Source organism: Xiphophorus couchianus, chromosome 19, assembly GCF_001444195.1.
Source record: "Xiphophorus couchianus chromosome 19, X_couchianus-1.0, whole genome shotgun sequence".
NCBI classification, from domain to species: domain Eukaryota; kingdom Metazoa; phylum Chordata; class Actinopteri; order Cyprinodontiformes; family Poeciliidae; genus Xiphophorus; species Xiphophorus couchianus.
This window is the reverse complement of record NC_040246.1, coordinates 22,094,523-22,108,460: the sequence shown is the minus strand read 5'-3', so window position 1 is coordinate 22,108,460 and position 13,938 is coordinate 22,094,523. Positions and strand designations below refer to the sequence as shown.

General features: G+C 41.2%; 1 long non-coding RNA gene across 2 annotated transcripts in view; it reads right to left on the bottom strand.

Annotated features, from left to right (window-relative positions):
- LOC114133831 (uncharacterized) overlaps window positions 1–13,938 on the bottom strand; it is a 53,517-nt gene that overhangs the window by 14,570 nt on the left and 25,009 nt on the right. For both annotated transcript variants that reach the window (XR_003593287.1, XR_003593286.1), the window contains exon 3: window positions 7,691–7,916. This is a non-coding gene — a long non-coding RNA (uncharacterized LOC114133831). The remainder of the gene's footprint in view (window positions 1–7,690; window positions 7,917–13,938) is intronic.

The following is a 13,938-nucleotide window of genomic DNA, read 5'->3' as shown; positions in this document are numbered from 1 at the left end:
GATTAAAAAAAACACGCTGAGGTATCAGCCTCCAACTACTTCCTGTCTTCTTCTTCTTCTTGGTTTATGCCAGTGGAAACTTCCGGTTGACTTGTGTGATGCGTAAAAAAATTATTTACATTACAGTTTTGCAAAAATAAACCAGTTTTGATACAGCCAAAAAAAAGAAAAAAACTCATCCTGGAGGACAAAACGATTCCAAGTTGCCTTGTTTCCTTTAAGCAAATTTATTTTCAAAATGTCAAATTCTGCAATTTCATGGTCAATGGAGACACAGAAACAAAAGTTATGTATCCAGAGAATGTAAATATCTGGTGTCATCCAGTCTGAATGACCTTTGACCTGCAGCTGTAATCACCTAATGCCAACCTTAACGGCTGCTGGAACAAGCCCAGAGTTTAACCGTTCTTCTGTTTTTCGGTTTTCTTTCATTTACACACGCTCCTCATTATGCCCTGTTCTGTGTCTGTCACAGCGGGAGGCCGGGCTTTGACTGTGCCGTCCTCATTACTGGCAGGCGAGCACCTGAGAGGTAAGATTCTTCCTGACACCCTGGGCCGACTCTCACCTCCATTAACACCAGCGGGGGGCGCCATGATCTGATTACAGCACAAAACGAGTGAGGAGACAAACAAGAGAGGAGGAGGCATCAGATGATGGGGCGGCGACCAGCGTTGCCAGATTGGGCGGGTTTCTTCCATCCTGGCCTGCTTTTCGTTTTTAGAAAGAGTTCAGAGGAAAATTCTCTATAAAAATCACACAACTTTTAATAGAATGCCATTTTGTTGCACTTAATAGTTATTTTATTTTGAAATCTCCCTGTCGATGTGGCATCATCAATGATTAGTGATTGGTTAATCAAGCATTAAAAAGTTTGTAATATTGTAAAACCAGAGTTAAATAGTTACTAGTTACATTTACTTGAGTAACTTTCTGGGGAAACACACCTTAAGGAGTATTTTTGCTTCAGTGTATTTTTTACTTTTACTTGAGTAATTTTATTATAAAGTATCTTTACTCGTACTTAAGCAAAATTTTAATAAAAATAAAAATGTCAATAACAATAAGAAAACAATTGAACATTGTATTTTGTCAAGTGTCTGTCATGAGTCGCGGTGGTGGAGGCAGACGCTGAGACCCAGGTAGGAGTGAGATGATGTTTCAATAAAGAAGGATAATCCAGAAATAAAAACACAAAGTCCAGGCAGCACAGAGGAGTGGGGGCAAAAGCTCTCAACAAGTGGCAACAGGAAACTGGACAGACACGACGAGGACCCGACAAAGACACAGAGACACAGGTGACGCTAAATACACAGGAGGTAATCAGGGAACGAGACACACCTGGGAACTAGTCAAGGGGAGAACAGGACAACACGGAGGCTCAGGGACAAAGAAACTCAAAAATAAACACACTGAAGACTCACACCATGACAGTGTCGTCGTTACGCATCAAAATGTTGAGTAATGTTTCACTGATTATGATTACGTTTTTGGAAGTTTGTTCCAGATTTGTGGAGCATAGAAGCTGAACTCGGCTTCTCCATGTTTGGTTCTGTTTCTGACTGTAGAGCAGAACCAGAAAACCTGAGCGCTCAGCAGCAGATTGTAAATGTTTTTGTGGTGCTGAGGTGATAATTTCTGTGCACAACCACGGACCAGCGTGTGCCCAGAAAGATGTTGCAGAAACCTTCGCTCTGCTGCGAACGAGTCAGGAGAAAAGCTGTTTGATTAATCTGCGTTACGTAATATTAACGCGTTAAAATCTTCAGATTAATCACATCTGGAGCTATCAACATGACTTTCATTAGAGGCTTAGCGTTGCTTTTGGGCTGGAAACAGTCAGATCTGGCAACCCTGATTCTGTCTGCAGTGCGTGCGCCGGCAGCTGTGCGGCCTAATGATGGAGGTCATCGGCGCTCGGTTCAGTGAGGGCGGCTGGCTGTGATCAATACCACCTGATGAGGTGTCTGACTTCCCTCTGATGTGCATCAAAATGGAATATGTTTTCCCTCCCTGCTTAATCGATGGGAAGAGTGTGAAACTAATTGGGCAAAATTGTAGGGGCATTTATCGATTAATCAGGCAGAAAAATGAGGGGAGAATGCCGGGCGTCTACACGAGAGGGCAACGGCACCGACCTCTGATTGGTGAGCCGAATCGATATCTTGAAATCATTCTCCGGCACATAAAAGTCATGGGGGGCATGAAATATTTAAAGGCTCCGTGGCAACAGCACCTGCAGATCTGCAGAAAAGCTGAATAAAAACAGACTGGCATCAATTTTGAATGCTAGGCTGCTCGGAGGTGGAAATCAGTCCTGTGGATGACAGGATCTCCTTTCCCATTCCTCTCATGCTCACATCCTTCCCACTGTAATCTCAGGGCAGCATGCTTTTTACCTTGCTGGATGTTTTCCCCACCATGGAGGGAAAACTGTCATGGTGCTGGTTCTGTTTTACATGGAGGGAATGTGTTTGTGATCACACTGGAGGCCTGTGAAGGACAGGGATTGTGTGCCTATAATCTCTGGTCTCAGTACTGCCGGACCCCTGTGGAGACTTGGATTGGGCCGCTTGATTCAGTCCTTTAGTTCCACTGCAGTGCATGGTTCCAATAAGCAGAGCAAAAAAAAAGTCTCTCTTGTTGGAGAAGGTGGAAATAACTTAGGTGGTGCGGAGGGAGCAGATGCAGCAGTGAGGAAACGCAGAAATGTTTATTCTCATTTATATTTTGCAGATATTGTTGCATGATAACTAGAAACCTCGGTGTATTTCTGTTTTCACACCTTATTGTCTGTTTGGCAATCAAAATATCTACATTTGTTACATTTTCTTTTTTTTTTCTCCGAAGAGTTTTTGCGGCGCTAGTGGCTCGTATTTTTTTTGTACAATAGGCAGACAGGAAGGAGGGTGAGGAGAGGGGGGAAGACATGCGGCAAAGGTCGTCGGGACCGGGAGTCGAACCCGCGACGTCTGCGTCGAGGACTAAGGCCTCCAAACGTGGGGCGTGCTAACCCCCTGCGCCACCGCAGCACGCCCCATTTGTTACATTTTCAGCTGCTGCAGTTCACTTTCACACGGCACTGAGTCACACAAAAGAAACTAATCAAAAACCCTGTTCCTCTCCTCGCCTGTGGGGGCGCTGCACCAAGAACCTCTGAAGGAAACGACACAAAAACCTCTGAAGACACTGAGCGCAACTTTCTTCTTCATAAAATGTAAACAAAGTAGCGTCAGATTTTAGCGGTTGGAGGATTTTCTCCATTGATATACAATACTGGTTTGGACATCACCTATTAGCCGCTAACATTAGCGGCTAATAGGTGATGAAATCAGTTTTGAGTGTGTTTACTAGTTTTTAATTGTTAAGCATTGCTTAGTTTTAGCCTAGGTTTATTAGTTATTGTAATAGTTAATACTTTGGTTATTTTTTAGGTCACAGTGTTGTGAATATTTATACATTGATTGGGTAATAAACAGGAGATCATTTATATTCTGCATCTCTTTATGCAAGATTTGTAAATCTGAGTAAAAACAAAACAGCAAAAGTCTCTTTTGTTATATTATTCATGACAGCTTTTTTTATAAATTCTTGAAAAGTGATGATGAAGAAGTGATGATGATGAAACCAGTAGCAACATGTGATGAAGGACAGAGCGAAAGAGAAGGAGGAGAAAACACACGCCTTCTCAGGTCACTGAAGTGTCATGGTGGAAGAACACTTTGTGACTTCCACTCACAATTTATTTTAAGGAGATGCTAAGAGCCGAGAGGCGGCTGATAACTGTTGGTTGACCTCTCGGTGACCTCTCAGCGCCGCTGACTGGAGGACATGTCGGTCCCAGCGGAAAACCGTCGGGTCTCTGACCCAAACCGGTTCTGATTACTAATGAGAGACTTCACCGCCGGAGAACTAGAAAGCTTCTGCTGACCGGGAGCTGGTCTGAACGTCCAGTTATTGGTCAATAGCTGCGTCTCCATTGACCTTACAAAGGTGAAAACTGAAATTATGAAAATAAATTTGCTGAATGAAAACATGGCACTTTTGAAAAAGTTTTGGCGCTGGGAGCAGGTTGCATCAAAGTACATGTAATCTGCAAAACAGCAATAGAAATATCGCATCACGAGTCACAAGATCAACAAACTGACGTTACTACTGGCAGAAACGCTGCAGAAGACAAACAAGAAGTAGTTGGAGGATGATGGTGCGTCATGTTTTTTAATGACTTATCGCACGTGAACAAACATATTCACGTGTGATTTCAATTGCGTTTCTTATTTATTGAAAATACTACAATTGTGTTTTTTTTGACAGAGGAATATCAACATTTATAATAAAACGCAGCAACAGCTGGAACTTATTTCTGGAGTTACAACAAATCAACAGATTAATTTTTCAGTCAGGAAAGATTTTTACTTTAATAATGTAAATAACCGTTCCTACTCACTGCAATATCTTAATACACATGAAATAAGACAAAACGAACACAAAAGTACCTTTTCAGGAGCCTATTTTAAGTCAGCAATTCCTTAATATTGATTAAAAAAAGTACTAGTTGCACTGACAGATTATTTCCCTTATGGGAAAAGTATCTTGTTATAAGTGAAAACCGGTGGAACTAGTACATTTTAATAAATATTACGAAATTATCAACTAAAAAAGCTTCTTTATCTTGCCAAAAAGTTACTTTCAAGTTAGTTTTGTCTTATTTCAAGAATACTATAAGCTAGACAAGGAGTACTTGGTAAGATTGTGTGTTTACAGTGTTTTATGATCTAAAGTGTAGGAAAAAAGGAGAAACAGAAGAAATCTGATTCTTTTTCACAGACGCTTAACCCAACTGGAGTTTAATAAACTTTATGTGAACATTCCTCCGTCACAGTGAGTAACTCCAACTCCCGTTGCCGTGTGGATCTCCCTCGGCAACGCGGACCCCGGCTTCGGCGGAGCAACAGGGATGTAGAAAAAGAGTCCACAGCAGCAGACCTGCATCTACAACCTGTTTGGGATTTGGCTATTGCAGCGTGACTAACACCCCTGCTGCACCACATATGCTCCTGAATTTTAAGTCTGGCATGCTGCAGGAGGCGCGGGGTTAATAAGAGCACAGAACAAATGCCATCTGTTAAATAAACAAACGCCAAACATTCCACTCCGTCATTTTCCATGCAGAAGAAAAACTTTTCAAACCCGAAAATGAATGTGCGCCATTACGCCCCAGCTCCAGACTGCCTATTATGTTTTATTCCAGCACTTAAAGTTTGTGAAGGAGTGCTCGATATTGCCTATAATATATACACAAGCGGGCTGTCGCCCAAAGGATCGGCGCTTAAATGGGCCCCTTGGGGGTCCTGAGGTGGGAAGGAAAGGTACCACAACGATCCGCCTGGATGTGTCTGCCCGTTCCGTCTGTGTGCCAATTACTCACCGACAGACAGGGAGAGGAGCCTGACAGACCATAACTGTTTGGCAGATGCCATACACAAATGCTTCACGCCAGCTTGACGTCAATGGACGGAGCCGGATGGGCCCTCGGTCTGACAGCTCGGCTGGAGCGGAGCCAGGCAGGGATATATAGGAGCAGCGGCGGCGAGAGGATTAATATTACATTCATCTGCCTAACGAGGCCGACAACAGCCTGACAGCGAAATGGGAAGAGAGTTTGTAAGCTTGTCTCCGTGTTTTCACTGCTAACTATTTATGGATTTGAAGCATGAGAAAGAGATTCCATCGCGTTTGGCCCGAGGCTGCGTAATCGGCATTGTGGATAAAGAGGAACTATTATCCAAAACTAACATTTTGCTTATTGTTGTCCTTCCGTTTGGGTTTCTACTGCTTATCAAAACAACTTAAGCGATTAAACAAACAGTTTTTTGTCAACGAGTTAATTTTTTTTGGTGTCTGGAAAATGAGCTGCTTCAAAAATTTACCAAATCAGCCCAGCCCAGCCCCGTTGCCTAGCAACCCCAGGGAAGCACAGTCCGTTACCTAGCAACCCAAGCAGATCTGCAGCAGTTTGGTCAGCTGGTTTTACCTCCGTATGCACTGGAAAACGACAGCTGAACACAAAAAGTGTTTTGTGGTTAACGTTTACACTCATACGCAAAAATGGATGCAAACAGATACGCAATTATAACACCGTACATCTTTGAAAAGCAGAAGTAGAGCCTCCTGCACAACTATAAAGAATGTAACAAATGGTTTCTGAATGGTAAGTCGAGTTTGGGGGCGTGGCCAGCAGCAGATTATTTGGATTTAAAGTGACAAAAAGCTCTAAAACAGCTAAAAATAAACAGAACTGAGCAGAATAAAATCTCTCTGCGACTAATGGGGTTCCACTGTACCAAACTTTTTCCTTCCATCTAATTTTAACATATTTGGATATAGAGCCCTCTGAACAGCCAGTTGCAATAGCAATGACTGCTTGTGGAGGTGTCAGTAGCTATTTTTTGAACAAATGTCAAGTTAGCAGTCTTTCCAACCATTTTCTGGACTTTTTTTGTATTAAAAATAATTTTTCATATTGAATTTTATGTAATATTGTATCATCTTATATTATAATTTAAGTTTAGTCTATAAGCCAGGTTGATCAAATTTGAAAAAAAAAGTAGAAATATATTAAATGAATCAAGTTTTACTTTTCAAATTAAGTCACTATGATAAACTAACCTTTAGATAACATTTTAGGTTTTTGAGAGCATAAAATGACGCAAACACAAACCACTGTGTCGTTCTCTCCCTTGTTGTTGATATGGTTATAAATATGCTCTTTATATCATCTGATGTTTTTAGTAGCAGTATTGCCTTCATTACCAAGAATGTCCCGGATAGTTTCAGAGATGAAAGCATAGAAATAAACTGACTCCAGCACCACTTCACTGTCAACAGCGACAACGACTAAATATACATGTTTTCCCTGAAACATCTTTTTTCCCCTTTTTTGATTTCCTCAAAAGCAACTTGATAAAACAGCCCCACATCTGTTGTTTTTCATATTCCCATTCACCATTCATGTTGTGTGATATGGAGAGTAAAAAAAGCCTTCAAAAGCCAGAAAGAGTCTTTGTTCAGGGTTCATTTATGCCACTGTCAGATCCAAAAAAGAGATTTGACAGAGTGACACAGACAGATTTTGTCCCAAATAAAAGCGAATCCTGAGGAGCATGTGCAGCGGGAAGATTGGATGCAGCGGAGTAGAGGGGGTCGGATAAGAGCTCTTATCTGCAGCGCGCTTACAAATGTCAGGACGTTGGAGTGTGAAGCTGCGCTTCTGGGCCGATTCAAAGCCAGAAGAATGAGCGGCCTCCCCGGTGACACCAGCCACATCCGTCACGCTTCAATCATATTTCACATGATTGCTAACACACACACACACTTCTATATTTAGTTATTTAGTTTATTGATTAAATATTTAGCTTAAACTAAGTATTTAGTCTGCGACAGACTGACGACCTGTCCAGGTGACCCCGCCTCTCGCCCAGAACGTTACCTGGAGAGGCACCAGCAGCTCCCGACCCAAGTAGGGACAGTTAGAAAATGGATGGATGGATAAGTATTTAGTTTAAGCTAAATATTTAACTTGCTAATTTCATATTTAGTGTGGAAGATATTGTGAAAATATGACACATTTTGTGGCAGGCTAAATAACCTAAATTATTGTGTTTATTTTTGACTGTGTAGCTTTACACACCTTATAGCCCAGCGTCCAGCTCTGACCTCATCTCAGTGGCCTGTTTCTCAGGTGGGTTGGTGTGACATCATCACATCTGAAGGATCCCTGAGGGACAAGAAGCTCAGAGTGAGTCCTCCCAGTCCCAGGAGGTCAGAGGTCACCCAGTGATGAGGAGGAAGGGTCAGGCACGAGACGATGCGAGGCTCAATGTGAACATGAAACATTTCCAGATCTGCCGCAGCGGCTGGTGGGACGAAAAGAGAAGGAAAGCCACTCAGACAGACAGTTCTGCCACCTCTGATTATCCTCCTGCCACTCTGACATGGAGAGATTGAGGCCATATGAAGGCCTTTGTAGCCGTAAGCGATGTTTAGGGGCAGCAGCAGCAGAGACGCATCAGTTGCTGCTTATATGGGGGTCATAATGAGATGTGAAAGCTGTCTCGTACGCTCACAGGCAGGATTGTGGTGAAAAGCGTTGCCCGCTGTAATATTGATGCCCCTTTTTCAGCAGGTTACACTTGGAGGATTCCAGGAAGAAATTGGAAACACATTAGCAACACCTGACGGCTTTGAATTTCAGGTTCAAGGATTCTGAACTTGTTCCATTCGTTTGGAGGAGCTCAGAATGTTAATCATCCAGCGGGATTATCTTCCTGCTGGCTGACAGAAAAGGAAACATCACAACAGCTGTTTCTGCAGAAATGATTTAGAAAAACATCCTGCACTGCTGAACTTAATGTTGGACTTACCTCACAAACACAAAAACAACATTTCTCCAAACATGCACAATAAACTGAGTGGTGGGCACCAAAAACTGCTAATTAAAACATGAGGGCAGAAGCTAATGCTAAAGCAGAAGCTAATGCTAAAAAAGCTAAAGTATATCAAGAGAACATGGGGAAGCTTTCAAAATAATTCATATGTTAATTTTGTATAATGTATTTGCATAATAAACATGTAAGTGTTATGTTCTCTGTAAACCTCATTTGTTGTGTTTTTGCTGTTTTCTCAATGAGGTTTATTGAAAAAAATAAAGAAAACGTGAGGAAAGGAAATGAATCTGCTGCGTAAAATCCCACTTCAAAATAAGAGCATGAATGTATAATTAGTCGAAAAGTTTTAATAGTTGTTTACCAAAACTTAAACACAGATGTCGAAATTTCTTCAATTTAAACTTACAAAATGCTAAGTAAGTAAATATTTACTTGGGGGAAGCAAAAGCTAAGTGCGCTAAACATTTTCAAATTTAACAAAAATGCAAAATGGAAAATGAGCTATTAGCAGATTAGCAGATGTGTGCTCACCTCTGTTATGTTCCTGTTTGGGATAAGTACACCCTGCATCAAATTTTAATCGATACAGAAGTATTTGCACCCTTATGTTTTTACTTTATTCATCTAAATTCTTGCACTGCATGAAACAAACAAGAAAGTGTAATTCTCTATTAAACTACCAAAATTATGGCGTCACATTCCTGCCAAAAACCCTTCCTTTTCTTCTATGTCATGCCTCCCTCTCTTCTTCTTCTTCTTGTGATATTAGGCTAAGTCTCTTGCTGGTTGTTGTAATTACTGAATACGCCTCAGGATTTTTGGCAGGAATGTGGCGCCATATAAATTACTAGTTGTTACACTGTTGACTGATTTCAAGTGTTTGTAATAATCAGCCTTTAATAGCTGGTTTTTCAAGCATTAAAAGGCTTGTGTCATATATCAGCTGAACTTTGACTAGACCACTCAAATAGACTGGAGATTATATGACGCTAACAAAGTTAAAAAACTTCGCCCACAACACTGGAAAAACACAATCTTACCAAGTATTTCTGTCTAGTTTCTAGTGCAAATATCTTAGTATACTTGAAATAGGACACAATTAACTTACAATCAACTCTTCAGAAAGAAGTAGGAGCTTGTTTTGATTTTGAAAAAGTAGCAGTTCCACTGACAGATTATTTCATTTTTAACAAAACATTTTTCCATGCTTGTAGATGAAATAATGGACCAGTAGACCAAGTACATTTTCGTCAATATTCAAGAATTATGGATTCTTTAAAATGTTTGTAAACTGAAATATTTATCAGAAGTTGAGTTTAAACATCAGAAAGTTTGCTGCAGTGGAAAGTGTCACCATGACTCTTCAGATCTCATTAAGGCACCAATGAATCTGTGATTTATTCCGTAATGACTCTGGAAATCATATCAATTAATGACACATCACTGTCGTTAATTCATATATGCAAATGCCGCACACAAAACGCATTATTTCAAATGGCTTGAAATGATAAATTTGTCCTTATAATTATGGTGATGATTCAAGTCAATGAGCAAACAAATTTCATTAATGGATTAAAAGCTAAAAATGGTCTGTTATCCAGTATTTAGAGGGAGGGGATTAGCCAGCAAGCATATTAGACTTATCTTCATATGCAAATGCGAATGATTAGCAATCACTGGCTCCCCTGAAAGCAACGGCAGAAAAACTTGGTGAGGTTGAAATAATACGGTAAACTGGAGAGAAATGTTTGAGGTAAAGTCAATCAAAAGTAAATGTTTGTGGCGGTGCCTCGGCTATAAAGGGAATAAGAACAAAACAAAGCAGAGCTTGGTAATTCTGAGCACATTTCACTTCCTGTGAATCCAGCACAAATAGCTACACAGTAATAAATTATCTTTACCACAGGCGTTGAGACAATGGGGATTTTTTTTTGGCATGGACGGCTGCATCAGTGCCATGCGTCTTTGGGCCGTTTCTCCATTGGCATTCTACTTATGTTGGCTCCAGAACAGCTGCTGATCCTCTCCTAAGCTTAAATTTAGGTTTGGTTGCCGCTGCAGAAGCTCCTCTCAGCGGAGCCAAGCGGCTGATAGCCCTTATCTCATCTCCAGCAGCATGACTGGTTAGACTGGGAGCACACTGGAGCTTCCTGCTCTCTGCAGCTCACTAACAACACTTCCTCTCTGGGTGAACGGTCTCTTTGGGCTCAATTTAGACCGCGCATGGTCACCTCGGCCCCAGATTAATCTTGGCACGCCGCGACGAGTCGCAGGGATTTGCTCAGCCGGCTGTGGTAAAGATCTTCGGGAAACAAACTCCGACGTGCAAATAATGGTTACACAACTGGATTCACCCACATGAGCAGCAGAGTGGCCACTTGCTTCAACGGTTTCTCTAAAACTCACTGTCCTCATTTGCTTAAATTCCTTCAAACTGGACATGAAGGCATAGGATGTTGTTCGTGTTGAATTCAGAAAGGTTAGCCCTAATCCCTCACCTCGTTAGAAAAACATCAGAGCACAAATTATCTCGATTGTTGGGGCATGGAGGAATTTTTTTTTAATCTCTCAGGGTACGAAGAGGGCTGTGAATCATTGAGCCACAGTGACAAAACACTCACACTCTGGGAGAACTCACAACTGGTCAAAGTTTCTAAGGGTGATGCGAGCTGGGGAGGCTAACTCTATTTTATTATAATTCAGAGGAGTAATAAAGAAACAGCAGATTACAGGGACATTCATTCCTTTCTTAACAGGAACCTAGCTAAGTTTGATCAGCAATGGAGGAAAACAGAAATGAAGCATTAAAATACCCCCACACTTTCATTGGAGTAGTTACAGCACAGGAAGTGATGATTATTCAAACAGGAAATGTTGGTTGGAGGCAGTGCGCCACTGATAACCTTCCTGAATGAACCAATAATACATGTAAATACTTTCCCCAGTATGAATTAATTTATAGCTTTATCTGACGTAAGTAATGTTTTACTTTATATTAAGAAAGTTTTCTCTTTGGGGTGAGATTTCCTAATTAGAGAATGTCTGCTCAATTGGTTTTGCATGACCCGTATAATCTAAATCAGTAAAGAGACTCGTCTTTTCAAGTAAAAATGGTGGAAAAACTTGTTCATTGCACCCAGTGCAGCCATGTGGCATAAATGTGCCAAACAGCAGCTTTAACACATGAGGAAAAGTGGCGCCTCTTTGCTAAAAAGCAGGTGTGAGTTTAAACTTTGGAGCAGAAACGACGACTGTAGGAGCAACATGCTCTAAATCTGTTCGACAGATGAAACCGAAATTACAGCTGCTCTCACATTCTGAAATCCTATTACTATGAAAGACTTTTATAATTGAGTTAGAAATTTCACAGCCCATTACTAATCATGCACTGCGAATATGTTCAAAGCCGGTTTCCATGTCAGACAGCGTCTAATCCTTCTTTTAACGCGCCCAGTCATTAGGCCGGCTATAGGTTCCTCTTCCTCTGTTCGATGGATGAAAAGCCAGAGCATGAAACGGGGTGGAAGAGTTTGCTCTGGAGAGAAACAGCAACACTTTAGCTTTCGGTGTCCTTATTAGGGTTTTGCTTTCCAAAGCAAGGTCAGAGCATCCACCAACTTTCAGCTTTATTAGCCTTGGGCGAGTCCTCCGGCTCTAAGTGGCTCTCACACAACACCACAGAAAGCAACTTCTGATTGTGCCGTATGCCTCCATTCCTCTTTATGCTCTCCCTCCTCTCTGCTGCTTTCTGCAGAGAAGTTTTCGGCCTCTTCCAATCCTCCTCATTAGATTCTGCCTGGGTAACCTGAGAAAAAGAGCGCCTCTGTCTTCTGCACCTCTCAATCATAGCCTCTGCCACCCCAACCACAGGATTCATCTGCCGGCAATGAGCGACCTTTGACACCTGCGCCTCGCAGGCAGGATTACTACTGAGTCCTGCTCGCGCTTTATTCCCCGCAGCCGAGAAAGCAGAGATGGTCTTTCATGAAATTCAAACTTTAGGTATGAGCAGCCGTAGACATCTGAGGACTTGATTTCCCCTTACCTCCGTCTCCATGTGTGAAGATCAAAAAAAAAGCTTGAGCCAAGCAGCACAGAGGACTGCTGTGCAGCCTGTGAATTCACAATGATGATAAGAAAGAATAAGGAGCTTAGATGGAAACCAAGGAGTTTAGAAGGACTCACATTTTCTGTCAATTATTTTTCTCTCTCTTTTGTATGTGGCAGCTAAAAAGCCATAAAGTTACTCTAAAATGTTTCAGCAAAGTAACATCCAAAGGGATAGAGCGTGTCATGCCCATCGATATGACTGGATATCTGTCGCTTTTTTCTGTTCTTTGGGAAAAGATCCAAACTGGCTAAAGTTATCAGCCTTTATACGGAGCATTACAAAGGCTTTTACTCTCCAGCTTCTCCACGTTTGGTCACATTACAGCCAAAAACTACAAAAATCACTTTGAGATTTTATGTGAAACACTTTTGTAAAGTAGTGCAACATTCTGAAGAGTAAGAAAAGGAGACACATAAAAAATCTGAAAAGTGCGGTGTGGATTTATAATCTGGTCCACTGAGTTTTGCTTTGTAGAATCAAGTTTCTTTGTGGCTACAGGTCTGAGAGTTTCTCTGCAACTTTTACCCAATTTTCTCTGCAAAACAGTTCAATGCAAAGCATCAACTAACACCATCTTCAATTTTTGCCACTAATTCTGAATTTAGGTCTGAACTTTGACTGGGCCATAATAACACATGAATATGCTTTGACCTAAATAATTTTCTTGTGGTCTTCTGCAGGCTCTAACAAGTTTTCTTCCAGGATTTTTGTGAATTTCGCTCCGACCAGTTTCCCCATCAACTCTGACCAGTTTCCCATCAACTCATTTTTCTTTGTTTACGTGGAAAAGTCCTGATCCAGAACCCATGTGTTGTGTTTTTGGTACCATAAATCCATAATCTGACGCACAACAACAAAACTGCTTCTCCGGTAAACCGGGAGTTAATTTCTAAAAACGATCTGATTGGACGCTGGAGAGGATTATTGTTGTGTTCAAGTTGTGCTAAAAGGAGTTAGCCTGTCAGAGCAGCTATTCAAGCCTAAAGTAGCATCTCAATGCTAAATATGTTGCTAATGCTAATGTCAGCATTTGCAGCCCACATTTCTAAAGGCAAAAACTGAACTTTGCATCAATCCGATGGCTGAAAAACCCAAATAACAGATTAAAAATATTAAATGTTTCTTGTTGCGTTTATGTCTATTTATTCAATAATTTAGCAGCAAAAACGGTTTTAGAATTGAAAATTTAGTTGATTTTGTGATTAATTTCAGAACCTGCAATTAGCTTGAATAAACATTTTAATTAAGTCCCGCCACGACTTATCACATGATAAAATGTGCAAACATTGCATGTAAATGCAAAGTTTGTAAGGCACTGTGACTGTAAAGATCTCCTCACGTTTCCAGAGTTTCAATGTTTCCATTTGCACACAGTGGCGC